This window comes from Megascapheus bottae, chromosome 9, assembly GCF_031878675.1.
Source record: "Megascapheus bottae isolate mThoBot1 chromosome 9, mThoBot2.hap1, whole genome shotgun sequence".
NCBI classification, from domain to species: domain Eukaryota; kingdom Metazoa; phylum Chordata; class Mammalia; order Rodentia; family Geomyidae; genus Megascapheus; species Megascapheus bottae.
Genome location: NC_143517.1, coordinates 32,289,477 through 32,309,967, shown reverse-complemented (window position 1 = coordinate 32,309,967; position 20,491 = coordinate 32,289,477).

The window sequence follows — 20,491 nt, the reverse complement described above, 5'->3', positions numbered from 1 at the left end:
TTTGTCCCACCATTTCTGTGAAATTTGTACTTGGGCTAGTCTTAAACAATTACCTTTTAATCTCTATCTTTTAACTTGCTGAGAATACAGGCCTGAGCCACTGCAGCATTATCTTATCCTGAAATATAAGAAACAGGAAGTTTGAAAAGCCTGTTTCAGAATTAAAAGTTGGGGGAATTCTAGTGGAAGTTTTAATTACCATTTCCATTGTGAATCAGGCATTTAGAAAGCTGATGATTTTTTAAAAATCACTTTTCCCACTTATATTAAAATTACCAAATATGAGTCCAGACATGGTGACTCATGCTGATAATGTCAGATACTTGAGGGATGGAGTTCTGGAGGAAGCCTGTCTAGATAGACAGGATATGAGACTCCCATCTCAGCAAATAAGTTGGTCATACTGGGGCATGTTAATCTACTATTAAATAATCTATAGTTAAATTGGAGGCATATCTAGGAGAATCACTGTCTACCATAGGAAAGAATGGATGATGTTCTGTGGGAGAAATGATTATTACAAAGCATGGCTGGGGTCACACCTCAAACAATTTAGAACCTACCAAGCAAGAGAAAGGTCCAGAGTTTGGCAAAAAAATTAATATTTTTTGTCTTGTTAATGAGATTTAAGATCTGTAAACAATACTTAAAGCAGTAAAATGAAAAAAAATAGAGAACATCAAGTACTACACTTGAGCCAATGATAAAAGAGCTATTAAACAAACAGACTAAATGCCTTTCATCCTTAGAATTCAAGTTGAAGAATAAAAGGAAGTAGGTATGGACCTGGAAATTGCCTTTAATGATGAGCACATAATTAGAAAATCTTGAAGGTTCTTTCATGTTCAGTTTCTTTTTAATTTTACCCAGTCATTTCATACTTATACCATATATTTATGCTTATGATTAATTTCAAGTACAGTATTGGACAATGGCACAAGTTTGAAATGTATATGTATCTATGTGTATGTGTCTGTGTGTATGTATGTCTGTATGTCGGTTGAGAAGATAATTTTCAATTTCTATTGATTGTCATTGCAATTGTCAAAGGTAAATTGTTTATATAGATGTGGATGACTATCAACTCCATTTTATTCACTGATACATTGATATTTTGGTCATACCTCATTATAGATTTCTATGTTAAATGTTAAAAAATAGGCTAATATCTACAAAAATACCCATGTTATGATTTTGACAGAGGTTATGTTGAAGTTGTGAATCAAACTGGGAAAATTGACCTAGGTTCAAGGCCCAGAACTGTCCAAAAAATGCTGACCTGTGATTCCATAGTCTTGTAAGAAAGTAAAATATAATTAATTGTAACTACATAGGAATAAAATAAAATATCCTATAATAAAATAAATGTAACCAAATAACATTCTAATGTAAAACTCTTCCATCACCTCAAGTTCATAGAAAATTTTAACTCTTTAAATAATCACTGTGTGTGGCCCTACCATTCCAACTCTCTTTTTTTATGCTTCCTATTTTTAATCCCATCATCTTCTTCACTCACGACCTTTTGTTAATCTTTCCTTTGTCATACGGACTGAGAGGATGATGCCCAATCTTCGGCCCTGAGATTCCTGCTTACAGCTATCAAATAGCAAGGGGTGGCCTGTACTCAGTCCCAATAATCTAAACCATGAGGAAGTGATTGCCTGTTAGGCCCCAACAGCTTAGAAGTCCATGAGAACATTGCCAGATAATCCCGATCAAAGACAATGTCCACTGGCCTGGGAAGTGACTGCCTCCAGTGTCATCCTTCACACCATGTCAAACACCACAATAATGTGTGTGCCCTTGGGGTACAGGACTGCCCTGCCAAAGTAAGCTCTTACCTACAAAGTGAGCTCATATACCATGAAGCCATGGACAAAAATGTGGTTCAGTTGTTTTTGGCCAGAGTGTCTCCAAGTGGGAGATGGTTCCTCTCCCTTTGGAGAGGCGATCTGCTCAATAAGTATGTAACTTTCACTCTTCTTCTTGAGCAGGAAAGAATAAAGTAACTCTCTTTCCCAGCCAAGATGGCGAAAGGCTCTGCACATGTTAGAAAACAGGTGCAATATTTCTGATACAGGAATAAAATGGGGACAAAGTGGCAGAGACAGAGTGGTGGGGACTTGGATGGAAAGAATGGGGGGAGTAGACTAGGTGGGGGCAGAGTCTGGATCTCATTTCTCCAGGTTTCTGTTCTCTATTTACATGACAACAATGCATCTGGTCAGGCTTAGAAGAAGAGGATGCATTGTCTACTCAAGCATGCCTCCTCCTCCGGCATTCCGGAAGCAGTGTTTTGATTAGCTGTGGGGTTGTCCAAGAGGTGAGGGAGCCCATGTCCTTCCTTTGTTCAGGTTCCTCCTTGTCATCCAGGTTGACTTTATCATAGTCATCTTCACAGACTGGTCCAGTTTCCTGAAGGTACTGTGGTTGGAGCAGGAGAAGGGTTTTCTGAGGCAGCCCACAAGTTTCCCTTCTCTGCCACAAGCCATAATTTTAGCTCCTGCATCTCCAGCGCCATCCTCTTCATGTTCTGGCCAGTTAGGTGTCTGATATTCTCCCCCTCTTCCCTGTGTCCCTCTTCAGCACTGCCATATACTCTTCAAGTGCTCATTGAGGCAACTTTGAAGCTTCTCAGTCACTCCTGTATTTCTTGTATTTGCAAAGACACACAATTGTCCCCTACTCTCAAGGCCTCCTTCCATTCAGGCCTTCTGTGGTTCAGGGCTTCCAGATGAACCCTGCAGATACTGGCAGCTCAGCTTCTGCTCTCTCAGTTGCTCTCCTATCTGGGCCTTATCTGCCTCTATTGAGGCTTTATGTGCAATTCAAAACACCAGCATGCCTTCTCTGCTCTCTAATGTCCTCTCAGGTTATACAGTTGAGCCAGGAAACCTCCTCACCATTTTCCTTGTCTAGTCATCTCCTTTGGCAAGGAGAACCAATCTCCTTATCAGGTGGTCCTGGGTTTCTTTTAGCTCCTTGCAGGTAAGTTCTGTTTCCATGAAGCCCTGTAACACCTCCTGCTGCAACTAGTCCAGCTGTTTTACCAGCAGGTTCTTCATATGCTGCTTTGACTGCATGGCTCGGGTCAGCTCCATTTTATCATTGACAAGCCTGATGAAGCCATCCTGCATCTCAGACAGATGGTTCCTGAGTGGGTGGTTCTGCCCAGAGTACTACGGATACTGGTGTGATTATTTGCCAAAGTCTCTAGTACCCTGGGCAAGCTTTTGCTTTGAGGTTTCATGTGTCAGAGGACAACTGAAATGCCAGATGCTGCACCCCTTCTCTAGATTTAGGTGACAGGGGTTCCTTTTATCCTGCAGCTGGGCTTGCAGGTTCCTCAGATTCTGGACCTCTGTCTACAGCTGCTGTTCTGTCCCTGATAGCCTTGTTGGTGGTTGTAAAGGGATTATCTTCTCCAATTTGCTCCTACATTCTGTCAAGATTGTCTCTAGCTCCAACAATTGGTTCACAGCATGCTTTTAATCCTCCCTCAATTCTTAAAGCTCTTCTAGAATTTGCTCCGTGTGTGTGTGTGTGTGTGTGTGTGTGTATTGTGTGTGTGTGTGTGTGTGTGTGTGTGTGTGTGTGTGTGCACAGGTTGTCTTGTGAGTCTTCAGATTTTTTGGCATATGTATATCATCTAGCACTAATTCTGTCAGTCTCCCAGAGCACCTCTGATTGTTTGCAAGGGTCTCTAATATCCAGTCTCTTCAAGCTTATGCCTTATCATTCCATACCTTGAAAGCCTACTGTAGTGCTCTCCTGTTCTAGGTTTCAGTGACTTAAGGGCTTCCTGTCTTCAACTGGGCATGCAGCTGTCCAGCCAGGCTCTTCACCTCTTTTTCTAACTGTGGGGCCTCTGCTTTTGCAGCATTCTCAAGTCTATCTGCTTGTACCTCAGTGTCTCTAATTGGGATCCAGCTGTGCTTTTTCTTCATTGGCCTGTTTTAACTATTGGTGTCTCCCTGGGCATTCAGACAGGCTGAAGAACAGTAATTAGAGCATATGATACCTGTCTAGCTTTTTTTGTATTCCTCCTTCCATGGCTACTTTTTTTTTTCTAGTGTTAGAAGTGGAAGATTTTCTTCATTGATCATTGTACTCCTGTAGGTCCTCTGGGCTTCTGTTGTTTTTACCAGCTCCAATTGTAGAGAACCCCCTTCTTGTTGCCTATCCTCTTTCTGCTAGGTGGAGATGGCAAAGCAGAGGACCTCTAACTCTGCTACATGCAAGTGAAGTTGGCAGGCAGGTATCAAGATTGTATAGCTCTCCTGTGTTCTGGGTGTCTGAGCTCTACCACTTGAGCCTTAGCACCACTTCCAGCTTTTTTCTTTTTTTTCTTTTTTTATTGTAACTAATAAAAGGGTTACATGATATTTGCCAGATACAAGGTGCATTAATTCACATATATTGATACCCTTTCACATATCTTGGTCCCCATTACCCTTCCTGCTTTTTTCTATGTATGTGGTACCGAGTAATCGAACCCGCGTCTTGGTGCATGCTAGGCAGGCACTCTAGCACTAGGCAAAACTCCCAGCCCAGCTCCAAGTTTTTAAGTAGTTAATTGGAGATAAGAGTCTCATGGATACTTTATGTCCAGGCTGGATTTGAATTCTGGTGCTCAGAACTCATGGCATTATGAGTAGCTAGGCTTACAGGCATGATCTGCCAGTGCCCAGCTCTCACCTATTCTTTTGTATTTCTTTTTTTACATATATTTTATTGTAATTAATACAAGGGTTACATTGCATTCACCAGATAGAAGGTGCATTACTTCACAAACATTGATACCCTTTCTCATATTTTGGTCCTCATTTCCCTTCCCCACCCTTGTTTCTCATCCTCATCTTGTTTTCTCTCTTTCCCTATCCTATTTCCAATAACCAAATAAACATATATGCAATATATCATATAACATGGTAAGATACTGTAACAATATGAGATAACCAAAGGACAGTAAAAGAAATGAGAAATAACATATATGATGACACTAAATGAAAGGACCTCCAGGATATAGAAACAAAAGCCATATAATGTGTGATTGTTGTCCTTAATGTACTATGTTATTTCTCAAGCGTCTCTTTGTTCATAAATTTATTCATGCATTCAAGGCATAACTCACCCAATGAAGTGAAAAAGAACCTTTCTGTTTTAGCTTATAAGAAGCCTGGGAATATAGATTATTTTCCAGTTTTCCTTTTAGATTCTCGGTTCAAAATTATAAGGCTTTTCACATGGTTAGTATACACTCAACCACTAAGCTACATACCAAGTACAGATTAGACACATTTTGTGACTACAGTCATATCATAATAGAGTGATGGTAAGTCTTGAATAAACTTGCCATTTATTATGCAATGTAATACTGTGCAGTGTTTATTTACTTAAATTTACATTGTGGAATTGAATTACAAAATATCAGCAAAAATCCTTGTTTATTTCTGCAAGGTGGCCACAATTTCAAATTCCCAAGGACTTTATTTATCAAATTATTTTCATGTAATAAAAATGATAACAAGGCATTACTTTTAACTGACAACACTACATAGCAGTGAATATTTACAGTGATTTTTATAGTTTTAAAATTTCTGTTAGTACTTATCTCCTGTTGCTTTGGAAAATTTCCTTTTAAGTAGGAGTACCTTGATGGCAGAGAATGACGAAAGACAGTAACATGGATGAAAATGTATTGTGTCCATAAAATGAAATGTTGAATTATAATCCCTTTGTACAACTATATAAGTATAATAAGATTATAATAAAAAGTAAAAGAGTATTTTATACTTTTAAAGGTGAAGATATAGATTGACAAATGTTAAAGTTTGCTTTTGTTCATATATATACAAATTTTACATTTATGTAGTAAGAATGGTACAATATCATTCCGATAGAAGTATAGAATTCCATATATTTTTGATCCATTCATCCACTGAGGGGTCATCTGGCTTGATTCTATACCTTAGTTATGCTAAATACTGCTAGGCAGACACTTTTGAAATGAAGCACATATGAATCAAGTGCATGAAAATCTTTTTGACATGTTTACCCTTCAGGGAAGTAAAATAAAACTAAAGAGAAATTCCTTCTCTTCTCTGACTCTTCCCTGTCGTATTGGGTATTATCTATAAAGCAGGAACCAACAAGTGTTATCAAGGTTGCAGGATATAGGCATGCACATACAGTACTGTGGAATGGAATGCACATTAGTGTAGATACTTTGAAAATCACCAGAGCATTTCCTCAATACATTAAAAATAAAAGCGCTATTTGATAGAGTACTTGTCTCACCAGGACATAACACCAAGAGAATCAAAGGTGCTTTAAAATATAAACACCTATTTATCATAACAGTATTCATAACATTCAGATAATAGAATCAGAATAGGTGCCAGTCAGTAGATGAATGCATTAAAAAACCCAAAACTTCCTTAACAACTTTGGTTGTATTATTTTACAGGAATTCTTTTGAGGTGTCGTGGGTGAAATTAGTTTTTCTGGGTTATCTCTTAGTGAGTTCACTTCTGTTCCCCTCAGTGCTCTAGGGATATGAAAAAAAAGGGGCATCTTCAACTTTGCCCCCCAAGACGTCAGAGAGCCTGAGGTTCACTACCTTCTTTTCTCTTGAGGGAGAAATCATAGGCTGTCTTGGTATTGTATATACCATGCTTACTTGAGGACAACTGTCATGTAAACTTAAAAAAATAAGATCACATATATGTGTAGATATGATCTTGTATATATCCTATCTATCTATCTATCTATCTATCTATCTATCTATCTATCTATCTATCTAATTGTTCCAGTACCTCTCCACTGGTTCAGGATGTCATGAATCTACCTTCATTCAGGAACTGTTGTTAAAATTGGTGTTCTGGAGAAATGAGAAAAACTGAAGCCTTCTATTCCATGGTCATGCTGACATTACTCTTCTGTTATTGTTCCTTTACTTGTCACAGAATACGTAAAAACAGGCTTAGGTAGTAAGGAATTATAGAGGAGAAATACATTGTTTGCTTTAATATATTTAAAAAATTTATTAGGAAACTATTTGGCTGGTTGGTATTAAATGGATAACAGAAATGTAACTATCTCTTAAAGAAGTTCTTATAAGACTTAATAGTTATGCTCAAAACTAGAACACATCTTTTCTGGAACACTCAGGTTAAAGCACCCATACTCCCCCAAGAGATTCAGTTTTTCAACACATTCTTCTTTGCTTGGCTGGATATTAACTGTGAGGCTTTCAGCCATGACATTTCTCTGCTAGCATTCCTATAGCCTCTTGCCTGTGTTCTTGAGCTTCACATAGGAGAACAGTTTGTAAGATGGTATGAGATCTGATGGTTCTAAAAAGCTTCTGCCTTATAGTTAAAATGTAATCCACATTAAAAGAAACCTGTCCATTATTACAAATTAGAAAATCCTCTTATAAAGTTTCCTTCTGTCACAATACCTGCTTTTAAGACTGAATAATAGGGCAACAATCTCTTATACTTTCTTCCATTCATATGGAGAGTAAAATAGGAAACAGGATTGTGGTAACTGCTCTGTCTCATTTTCTTTCATAGTTTAGGACTTGAGGCAGTATGAGATGGAGGTCATAGACAATTGAAGGTCATAGGCCATCATTTCCTAGTGTATGCTTCTAATATTGAAACTTTTCATCTTCTGAAATTCAGCTCATGGAAGGAATTGGGTAGGAGGACATAACCAGGGGCAAGAGAACATGATGCCAGTCCCAATGTGTGTGTTGAAAATCATATATGGCTTTACTAGACATGTTCTTTTGTTCCTGTTGTCCCTCCAAAGTCGAATGACTGTGTTATTGTTAACACTAATGATATTCAAAGTTTGCTACTTTAGATTCCATTCTTTATTTCAGCATCTCATACCTAAGATTATATAGCAGTTTCTTTAACCAGCACTAGATAATGTAATTTAAGCATGATTCTATTAAATTTAATACTACATACCAATGGAATCTAAGCTCCTGAAGGAGCAAGATTATATTCTATGTATTCTCAGTTCCAAAAGTTTAGCACTGGGGTTGATACATGAAAATGGTTTAATAAATGTTAAATCAATGCTATTTAGCATCTGTAATTGTGTTCTGTTTTTATATATAGTGGACCATGGTGGCATAATTGCTAAATGTCTCCAAATCTTATTGGCATAGTTGCTTTGCTCTCATCTCTATCAGGGCTTCAAAGATTCAGATACGTTTTCACACTTCATTTCACCCTGTAAACGATCTATCCTCTATTAGCTCACCATAAAGAAATAACTTTGCGATGCATCTGTTCCCTATTAGTTAGTAATGCTGAATTGCAGTGAACGTTGTCCTTCCTTCAAAAGTGAGCAAATCTCTGAAGTATGGTAAGTGAGAGGAGTAGAAGGTGGGTATCAGTGCCATACAAAGGGAGGCATGTGGCAGGAAAACCCATTCTGGATTCTAGAGACACTTGAAAATGCCACAATGCAGCATGTTTATTTTCTTTCTCTACTGAATAAATAGAATTTGCTTGGAACTCATTGGTAGACTTGGAGAAAGGGGGAAGACACATATCTCTAGCATGTTTCAATAAAATGATATAATAGTATTCTAAAAATATGAAGCAATGACAATGAAATTAGTTATAGTTGTAATTAGTTTAACTATATATAGGTTACATTCTACTCCCAAAGGAATTGCTACTACATGCAAAATTTTAATCATAGCTATTGGTATTTACGTTATATAGCTATATATGCATATAGCTATTGAGGCTTTGCAATCCTTAGAATATCTTCCTTTGTTCTTACATTGTGAATATTTAGACTACTGTTTAATTAATCATGTCCAAGTATAATTATGTATATTTTACTATCCATTGGGTTTACTTGTAGATTTAGAAGCACATTGTAATTATTATAAATGAGGGAAACCATGCAGCCTATGTCTTCTTGTGTCTGGCACACTTCCCTTAATGTAACTTTTTCCAAGTCTTTCTATTTCCTCTATTTCCTTTCTGTTTCCATCTTTCTGATGGAAGCATGGAATTCCACTGTGTATACATATACCACATTGGTATATACCACAGTGGTAAGAGAAACACTGAACTTTCTTTGCACAGGTCAGAACTTCCTAATTAAAGATCCAGAATCACAACAAATCAAAGGAAGACTTGATAAATGGGATGGAATCAAACTGAAGCGTTTCTGTGTGGCAAAGGATATAGCTAGCAAAATAAACAGGAAGGTTACAGAGTGGGAGAAGTTCTTCACTAGCCATACAACAAAGGCCTCATAACTAAAATATACTCAGTGCTCAAAAAATTAAGCCTCCCCAAAACAAATCTGAAAAGGAACAACCTAATTAATAAATAGGCTAAAGGCTTAGAGAAATGTACATGGGAATGTAAACTTTTTCAACAAACACTCTGGAAATCAGCATGAGTTTCCTTGTAAGGCTAACAAAGCTTCCCTATGACCCAACAATCCCACTCCTGGACTTCTTCAATTCACTATAAGCCAGGATACACTAAAGCTTCCAGCACAACCCATGTTCATTGCAGCATTGTTTCCACAGCCAATATAAGGAATAAAAGAAATCTTTATGAATGTATTTCTGAACACTTAAACTTGTAAGTTCAACCTCAATTACATAAAATCATCTTTCTCAAGAAAAATGAAAGGAAAATAGAAAAGCAAAAAGTAAAATGATATGCAGTTTTGCCCACACTACCATGTCTTTCCATGCCTTAAATTTTCCATACCTTAGAAAATCTAAAAAAGACTCTAGTTTGGTTGGTTAATGATGACAGTTGTACCCAGTTATGTCTGATATGAGTAACGTAACTTTGCATCCTTGCCCTTTGTTGTTTCCCTTTACATTATTGCATCCTTTGCTGTTGCTGTTGTCAAATATGGGGCTTGAACTTGAGGCCCAGTTGTTGTTCCTGAGCTTTTCTCCTCAAGGCTAATGTTCTATCACTGAGCCACAATTTTACTTCTGGTTTTCTGGTGGCTAATTGCAGATAAGAGTCTCCTGCTAAGGCTGACTTCAAACTTTACTCCTCAGAACTCAGTGTCCTAAGTAACTAGTATTACAGGCATGAGCCAGTGACACCTGGCTAGAAACTATAGGTTTTTGTAAAACATGGCCTACCACTTTATAAAACAAAACCTAATATTTAGTATTAGTTGGAAAGTTATGGCTGATAATAATTATTTGGGTTTTCTACATATATTTTAAAATATATTTTTGTAAAACATATGCTTCCCACATTCATTCATGTCAAGAAGTAAACAAAGATGTTATAAGACATTTATACACATGAAGGCATAGTACAGCCATTAAGGAAGATCTGTTTATCAATTCTGCATCTTTCAAAATCTGGTTGTCTAACACTGTACATGGCCACAAGTAGGAACAAGCAGTAGCTGGGTACTTATTAAAAGAAGTAATCTGATTATTATAAATTTTTGTTAAAAGGTTGAATTGCTGAGATCAAATTATTATTTGGAAAAAATTATATTCTTGTGATCATATTATCTTCCCAGAATAGAAGATATTTAGTTTTCTGAGCCTTTTGTGTTTCAACATAGAACAGCTGCATCTGGCAATTTGCTGTTTTAGTGACACTGACCGTTTAGATGAGTGTGCCAAACTAATAAAAATGCCATGACAAAGACAAACAAACTCTCCTAGAGTTGTACTTCAGGGCTGTCATTTTTGACTTTTCAGTCTATGTTCATAAAGGAACAAAATGACAATGCAAAAGGATTGAAAATGTAGATGCACTTAGAAGTGACATGATATTTGTCAATCTACTGTAAAAGTTATATTAATGTAAAACTAAATAGTGAATTTAGGTAAATGTTATGTAAGTCTAAGGGAAACATATCCTTTATTACTGTTCAATCTACAATATACTGGAGATTGATTCTCTCTTTGAAACTAAGTATTTTATATGTAATAAATCATCTCTTCCTTCTAAGTTGCTAATTATTTGCTCCTGAGTTCCTGATTTGTACAGTAGTTGTCTTAGCAGTAAAAGATTAAGTCACATTTAGGTAATTGTGGTTTTACTTTGTATTTTAAAAATCACTGAAGATGAATAGAATTTTCACATTCTTGTCATAATTCTTTTCCCCAAAACTGTAAAGTTAGATTATGGTGATTTCTAAAGAGAGTTCCAGTGAAGAAAAAAATACTTTAAAAGTTATCTTGGATATTATTACAATGCTTTATAGGACAAATTATATTTTCCTATATTTGAAAAACACTTCAAAATACCATTAAAATATACAGGTACTTGGCTACTTAACAAACTTTCTACTTCTATCTATGTGCATTGATATTGTAAAAGTAAATTGTTTAAGAGTCCTTCAATATATGTACATTCAACTTTAGAGGCTTTCAAAGAGGATAATATACCATTATGCATTTAAAATGCACATTATATCATTCAAACTAGGAACTTTCTGGAGAAGTAGTAAGTAAAATTCTGGCTTCAGTACTTGGATAATGAAGTCATTGAACTTGGAGGAGGAAGTGAAAACTTATCCTAAAAGTTCAAATGACATGAATTTCTTGAATGTTATTTATGTAGATTTCAGCATCTCAGATCTAAAAAAATAAAATGCTAATAGATTATTAGATATTAGGAGACTATTAGATAATTTAGCATCACATCTACTAATTGTAGTGATATGATATATAAATTTAAAGTCAGAATGTAAGAATATGTCTTATGATTATGTTTGACTAATAAAAGTATTTTCTCCTACACATGTTTTTGAAAATGTATTTTAAATGCTTAGTACTATGGCACTATTGCATGATACAGCAAAGTAATGTGTTGGAGACTGTATTGCAACAAGAAATACAGTGAACTTTTTAGGTAGATAGACACTGTAGGAATATCTTTTATTTCATGAACCATGAATAAATGAATGTGATCTTAAGTGGGAGACCCATAGCATGCTAAAAATAAAATGGAATATACTGTGCACAGTCAAAGATTAAATGGGATATTATTTTAATTATTTACAATATTTAGCTACTGTTTTTTTATATATTTTTATTGTAATTAATAGAAGGGTTACATGATATTTGCCAGACAGATGGTGCATTAATTCCCATACATTGATACCTTTTCACATGTCTTGGTCCCCATTTCCCTCCCCCCCACCCCCACCCCTCATTTAGCTACTGTTTTTATTTGAGCTTTACAAGACAATCTTTGGGGAACCTTATGGATAGATGATAGATAGATAAATAGAGTTGATAACCCTGTGGTAAGAAAAAAAGCAACACAATAACTTTATCTATAATGTCTATTATAAATGCCACTGATGATTCTATTAGCCAATTCGCCACTTACATTCGCCTCTTTTGTTGCCAGTGCAATCAGTTAAGCTATGGATTGCTATAGGTCAAGAAGTTAGCTAAGAATGTACTTTTTATGTCATTCTGGAATATATTGTTAGCAAAGTTAGTTGAATATATACTTGATCTCTCCTTCCTCCGAATGTCCAATGCTCACTATGTTCCTTCCATCTGCAAATTTTTGATGTTTAATAACACAAGTCCCAAATCCATTTCCCCTCCCTTTTTCTTTGTGGCTCCTGGCCAGGCTCTCTGAAGCTCTGTCATAACTGGACTAGATTCCTGGCAGGTGGTAAGGTTGAGAATGGGGACCACTTAAGCCTCTGTGTACTAAGGAATCAAATCCAGGGCTTTATGCCTATTAGGCAAGCCACACTCCCATCCCAGATTTCTTGCAACTTGTAAATGTCAAAATAGACCATACTCGGAACCATAATGTCTCAACATGCATATAGCATTCATACTGATGAAATTATGTTAATATATTATGTAACATTATCACAAATATATACAAAACAAATTACATATAATGCAAAATTTTCTCATGTTAACAAAATGATTCTAGAATTCAATAACAGCAATTAGTATAATCTCTTAACTATAAGGAAATCAAACAAAAGGGGACAACCCGTATGGCTTTTTTATTTTTACATAAATTCACAGTGTGTGGTTAATGTGGATTGGTATTATCAAAACATTTCAGGTTGGCTTGAACTTTCAGTAGTCCAATCTCAGTATCCAAACCCTAGGTATAAAAAGATATATAACCAAACATAAACAGCACATTCTCTCTAGGGGAAATAAATCACCAAGGAAATTAAAAAACTAAATTCTTTAAAAGAAATGCAGTCACATTTATCTAGTATTTCTTGATATGCTGTGCTTCAGAATCTCCACTCAGAAAGTTTCTACCTGAGCTCAGGGGCCCTAATTTTTCCCCTACTCTTTCCTATAATAAATTCACGGTTTCAGGGATTACATGGTATTTTTGATCCATTTTGGTGCAAGGAGATAATGATCTAGTTTCAGTTTTCTTTGTGTGGATATCCATTTTTCTCAGGACCATTTGTTGAAGAGGCTGTCTTTATTCCAGCCTATGTTTTTGGTTCCTTTATTAAATACTAAATGATTGTTTGACTGTGGGTATATTTCTGGGTCACCTATTTTGTTCCATTGGTCTTCAGAACTATTGGGGATCTAAACACATGATGTTACTATGGCTATATAATACAGAACTATTCTTCTGCCCTATTCTGCCTGCTAAGGATTGCTTTGGATATTCAAAGTCTTGTTGTTCTATGTGCATATTTTTATTATTTTCTCTATCTCTTTGAAAAATTTTAGGATTTTGACAATTATTGAAGGATAGCCTAAAGAATAGGTGAAGTTTTGGCCAGATACACATCAGACAATAGCCTGATATCCAGAAAATATAAAAATTATATTAATAAAACCAACAATACAATTAATAATCAGCTAATAAGCTAAAAGGAGTCATCTCAGCCTCCAGAGTTAACCAAGGATTTCAGGTATGAAAATATTAGCAATGCAGTGATGTTATATTTATGCATCTTTTTTGTGTGTACTTCACTTTTCTTTCTTCATATGAGCACCTAGCATTATTGTGGTTTAATTAATTCCAAGGTTTTTTTGTCAGAGGTTTTAAAAAGTTACTAACAAAAAGAAGTTAATGCTTAGGTGTGACTAACCAGTTTCTTTGCATTAACATTAACATTTCATGCTATTAGTTTTTGATTTTAATTATTTTGATAGATGTGTGCTGAATAATGACAATGACAATAATGACTCATTGTGACTTTAATTAATTTTCTTCAATAATTATGTCAAACCTTTTATTCACATTACATGTACATACTATTAGGTAGATACTTGTTCATGCCTTTTCCTGTCTTATAAGTTATTTTTTACCATTTGGACTTGAGTTAGAACTGACTCAACAGTGATGCTCACTAGACACTATGTTGGAAATGACTTACAATTTGGTGGGGAGGCCAGCAGAGGGGGAAAAATGGTAGAAAATGAAGGAGGGGTTAACACTGTTCAAAAAGAAATGTACACTTTACCTGACTAATTTAAGTATAATCTCTCTGTACATCTCTTGCAATAAAATTTAAATGAAAAATAAATAAAAGCACAAAAAACCTGTGTTATTTATATGTACTTTGATATTTAGAGGAGTTAGGATCCTCTAATATACCTATGCGTATTATACACAATATTCAAGGTTTAGTTTAGTTTAGAGCTCTCAGACTATTTCATTTGATTTATTTTAGCTATCAACTGAGAGACACCACCTAGTAAATGTTTGTAGTTGCTTTCTCCAGAGTGAATATCTTGGAATAATAGAGACATCATGAACAAAGATCACAGTCAATTAAATATGAAAAATGCAAGAAAGTTTCTTTTGTGTTAGCTAAAATTCTGAGATATATAACTTAATACAACCTGTTTGTTCTTTCATTGTTTCCCAATACAATTTAACTTGGGAATTGTTTTGTAACTTAGCACTATAACCAGTGGGATTGTAATCCCTTAAATACTAAATCTTTATGTGCAAATTCTGCCACATGTTATGTGACCCTAATGGAACCTACACAGACAAGCAAGCAGTTAATCAGAAATTGAGAACTTCAGGTCTGCTAACTTTAGAAACTATCTCAAATCATAGATATAGCTTTAAACCCTTTAAAGTATTTTATGGCATGAGAACCATTTTCTTATAACCACACTTCTATATAAGCTAAACCATACACGATTGCTATTTTGTAGGCTGAAAATTGTATAATAGCTTCAATTTATTTTTTCATGTAGCTCTTTTTTAAAGACCTATAGCACTATTGAAGATAAATTTTTGGATTATTTGCTGCTTTCTATGATGGTGCTCATATATTGCCTAATTCATGAGAAGCTACATGTCCATTCAGATATATTATAGTTTTAAAACTAATAATTAATATGTTAAAATATATTATTGCTTCTGATAGCTCTATCAATGAGTTGGAATACATTATTTGCATTATATCTCTAAAACAATCTATTTCAGTCTCTATAATGATAATCTGAAATGTGGCTTGGTTTCTATGTCATTTCTTTTCATCAATACATACAAGATTCATTGGCTGGTGGGTAGCAATAACTTGAAGACTCTAATAGCTGTTGTGTTCTAATTGGATACACAGCCACAAATTATGGATATTTTTCTTAGGGGGTTTTATTCATCAAAGAAAAAATTGTACATTGCACTCAATAGCTAAAATGTTGAGTTATCAACAGGGAAGCTAAGTGAGAATTGTATCTAATTTCCTCTTTGATTGTAGTCAAGGTGGTTAAGTATCTCTATACATTCTGGTATAATGCTGGGATGCATACTAAAAATATGCTCCTGATCAATAATTCAGTAATTTCCCTTAAAATAATTTATGGGAATAAATAAAACTTTGGACAATTGTATCACTTGTCCTATGGTTTGGTCATATTTTAAAGCTTGGTGTCTGATTTAAAGCACTAAATTTTGTGTTTTATTAGTCCAGAAGAAATAGACTCAAACCAAGTAAGGTTTTGAATATGTCAGTGAGATATGCCATTTAAGTAAGCACTTGAAATCATAGATGTGAGCTGGAAGCAGTTTTTTTTTAAGTCTCATTTCACATTTCATAAAATCTTGTGAGTATCTTTTCCTGAGAGAATCAGGGATGATGTTAAAATAAGAGCCATGTCCTCATTGTCCATGTCTCTACTCAACATGCTGAAAAAGAGAGAATTCTAAGGGAACATAATCAGATAACTTTACTGCTTCTCCCAATGCTAAATCAACTCATGGTAAGCATTGTCGGCAGTCAATTGTTTTCTCAATGAATAAATCAGTGGAGGTTTTGGTCTATGGAAGTAAAATCTCTTATTGAATAGCATAATTTTTCCCTGTTCTTCTATAACAGATCCTCTTTCAGAACTGCCTAGATTTTATTTTTCCAGTCTGTCGTATCTTAGGAAATTAAGTCAACAAAAATACCACATGGAAGTCATACCCTAAACAAAGCATTGATCCATTTCCTATTCTGCTTCCATTGACTGAACATGTATTGCTTGCATCTCTGTAATTGACCCTAAAGAGGACAAAACCCAGTAAATTTCATATCCTCACAATCTGATGCTGTATATTAGTCATTGTAATATTCTGTATCATTCTCTTACATTAATATGACATTGTCATTGCAAAGACATAGAGATCCGTTACATGATTAACTACATTTGAAGTACATTAGATTGTCATATCTTTTTAACCATGGTGTCATACTTAAAATTATGCAGACTCTTTCCAACAAAATTCAAGGTTCTGTATATTTTTTGTGGTCTGAACTCATTTCTTATATGTTTTATGTTTCATTAACACTGTGATAAATTTACCGACCTTCTCATTCCAAGGAAAAGCATTTGCCTCTGCCTTTCTTCTGTCTTGAATACACTTCTCCTTTTACTTTCATTTGGCATTTTTCAGATGCCAATTAAGTTGAAGTTTCTTACACTGAATATCCCTCTGATGATTCTCTTATCAGAAACTTGTTCTAATTTAATGGTGCTAAAGATACCAGTTCGTTAATAATTAAATAAGTATGCATAATGAATGAAGTAAATAGCATAACATTGAATCATTATAGGTTAGGGTGAATAGAATAACTGGAGGATAAAAAGTGGTCTGGATGTGGCAAGCTTCTAGAGAAATGATAGATTAGTTAAGTCTTGTCTGAACCTTGAAGGATGAGAAAAACAAGGCAATGAAATTGGCCCTGAAATTAGAAATTACCCATTGATATTAGGAATATATATGTATATATAACTTTACATATATATTGCAAAAAGCAGAAAATGACAGAGGTAGCAGTGGGTAGTGAGGTTGGAGGAGGTTCTATAAGATTCTAGCAAATATTTATAGATCATGTTAACATTAGGTTTTATTTCCAGTGCAAACAGAGGTCAATAGAACAATTATACTTGTTGGTCTGCAGAAACAGGGTAGGAAGAAAATAAGATATATTATAAAAAAAATCAATAAGGAACACGGATGGCTTTTGTTGTTGCTGCTGTTGTTTGTTCATGTTTTTTTCATCAATTTTTTTAAACTTCAGTCTTCTGGAAGTTACCTTTTCAAATCCTTAGAGATTCTGCTTTTTGCATTTGCATGCATGTCCAGCCTTTCTACATGCATTGTGCCATGCTGAGTCACAACATTGACATAATTTATAAAATTATATCCTTTTCAATGACTGTTGGAGCAATTTGTGAAACTGGAGCAATTGCTTTTCTGTATGAATTGCAACTGTGTCTACTGTGACAAATAGTCTGATTGTCCAAAAAATTTTTGACTTCCACCTCATTTTGTAGACTGATAATATTAGTTCCTATTATTTTTGGAATGATCAAGTTTCTGTGACGGACGCTATAGTAATCCCAACACAATAAAAGAAATGCCAAATTATAAAAAGAGGCGTAAACACATTAGGCTGTATCTATTCAAGTGCGATTAAACAGACTATCTGATATTGACTACTGATATGGAGTGACATGGGAATCCAGCGGTGAGGTGGGAAGTGGTCAGCGTGATCCTTCCATGCCCCCAAAACTGTGATCATTTGGATCCTACCTCTGAGGTATCCACTTTTTTCATATATTTTTTATTGTAATTAATAGAAGGGTTACATTATACTCACCAGATAGAAGGTGCATTACTTCACAAACATTGATACCCTTTCTCATGTCTTGGTCCCCATTTCCCTCCCCCCACCCCCATGAGGTATCCACTTTTTCTTTAAAATGGTTTTGTTTGACAAGACAAATCGAGTGCTCGTGTGATTTCACCTGAGGGTCGTATACTACTCTATAGGAGAATTATAAATCCAGTACTTGTCCCTCATTCTAATTCCTCCTAGCTATACATCCTCAATGATTAGTTACAGCTTCAGAATCCAGAATTTTTCTATATCTTACTGTTGAGATCATTTTAGTTATCCACACTTTACTGATGAGAATTTCTGTTCTTCAGAAATAAATGAGATTGCCATTCTCCAGTTATCCTATTGTGCTCTCTATTCAAGTTTTATAACATCACTTATAAGATGTGAAGAGATGGGGATGCATATATCAAAGGATTCTAGTCTATTAAAGACATATTAGTTTTAGCATGGTGACTTCTTAAGCTGTGCTTTGGCTCAGAATAATTTGCATTTCAAAATATTTGTATCAATTGTGTTATCAAATAGCAGGCAGGAGTTGGAAGTCCACTAAGGCATATGTGGAAACAAATTTTAACTCTTTTATATGAAATTATAAAACAGGCCACTGACAGTGATGACTTAAGAGGATTTCAAGGATTCTTAAATTTTCTAATCTCTTCAATGCCTGAGCTGTACTCTCTCGGCTCTACACTATCATGATTTGTTGTTCCATTAAAAGTACAAGGGAAATATCACGAATGGATTGCTGCATCGTTATTTCCAGGTGTTTTCTTCTTGATCTAGGTAGTCTGTTTTAAAGATGCTCCAGAGAGATTAAAGACAAGCTTGATGGCAACAGGAAAATAATAATCCTCTGCATAGACGATAACAAATGCGGTGGCAAAAAATCCTTCATTTTATTGCCAAAGGATTACTTCTGAATGGCTTAAAACTGGTACAATGTGATTTATGAATGCTGGTTTAGGCATATTCTGTGTTTCTTCTTATTAGAAGAATAATTATTGGGGTTCCTTAAGAAAAGAAAAAATAAATGGCTATTTATTCCCAAGTACATGTTTTTTATTTGACATGGTTTTAAAAATATTATATTAATTTGCAATTTTAAAATTCTAATATTCCCATGTTCTAAATGAACATGTCTGGACAACACACAGAAGTAAACTTCAGCTCAGTAATGAGAACAGAATAATGGACTTTTATGTAAAATATTCTATCTGATCAAATGTACATTTTCACTACAAGTAAAGAATATAAGTGGGCCAAGGGTGTTTATCCCCATTAGGTCAATCATCATATTCTCAACGGCACCTAGAAACCCTTGTCAGATTAAGGTGAATCTGAGAGATGTATAGAAGAGTATGTTGACCAAGAGATTTGTGCTGGTGCTTGAGGGGACTGCAGGGAGGAGACAAGCTATAGCCACGCAGAAGCTTCTTGGACTCCATTTAGGAAACACTTTCTGTGTTTCTACTGTTATATGTCAGCAGCACAACTTGTGCCATTTTTAAGTATTTATTAGAAATTCTTTGAGGCAGATGTAAATAAAGCTATGTAGAATGTTAATGAGATAACAATGAGATGTAGATTATTCGCTACTGAAGATGAACTTTGATGCTTGAAATAGGACTGGACAATTGGAATACGCTTCAGATGCAAGTGACTTAACATAATGAAGGTGTATATCTCACTTAAGTAAGTCTACAGGAAATCTTGGCTTCCGGGATGCTATGTTCTTCTTGGTATGGTTATTATGTTTTTATCTATCTCTTCAAAAGGAACAAGAGAGAGGAATAACACAGAGATTTTCACACAAAATGACTTAGGGTATCTGCTTTTACCCCAAGTCATCTTATCCATTTGGAATTATTCCTGGTGCAGGGTGACATAGAAGGATCCAACTTTAGTTTTCTGCAGATACTTAACCTATTATGCCAGACTCCTTTTTGAAGAGACTGTCTTCTTTCCATTCTTTTTTTGGCTCCTTTATCAAAGATTAGGTGGCCATAGGTCCGTGGGTTGCTTTCTGGGTCTTTAGCTCTATTCTGTTGGTTTTCAGGCCTGTTCTAGTGCCAATGCCAAGCTGTTTTGGTTACTATAGCTTTGTAATAGAGTCTAAAGCATGTTATTCCTATTCCTCCAGTGCTGTTCTTTCTGTTAAGGATCGTTTTTCCTATACAGAGTCTTTTATGAAATTATATGAAATTTTAGATTGCTTCTTAAGAAGGAATCAGAGATATATTAGGTCTCCTTGGCACAGCTCAAAACTTCCTTAATAAAGACCCAGAAACACAACAAATTAAAGAACGTTTGGACAAATGAGGACTGCATTAAACTGCAGAGCTCCTGTATGGCA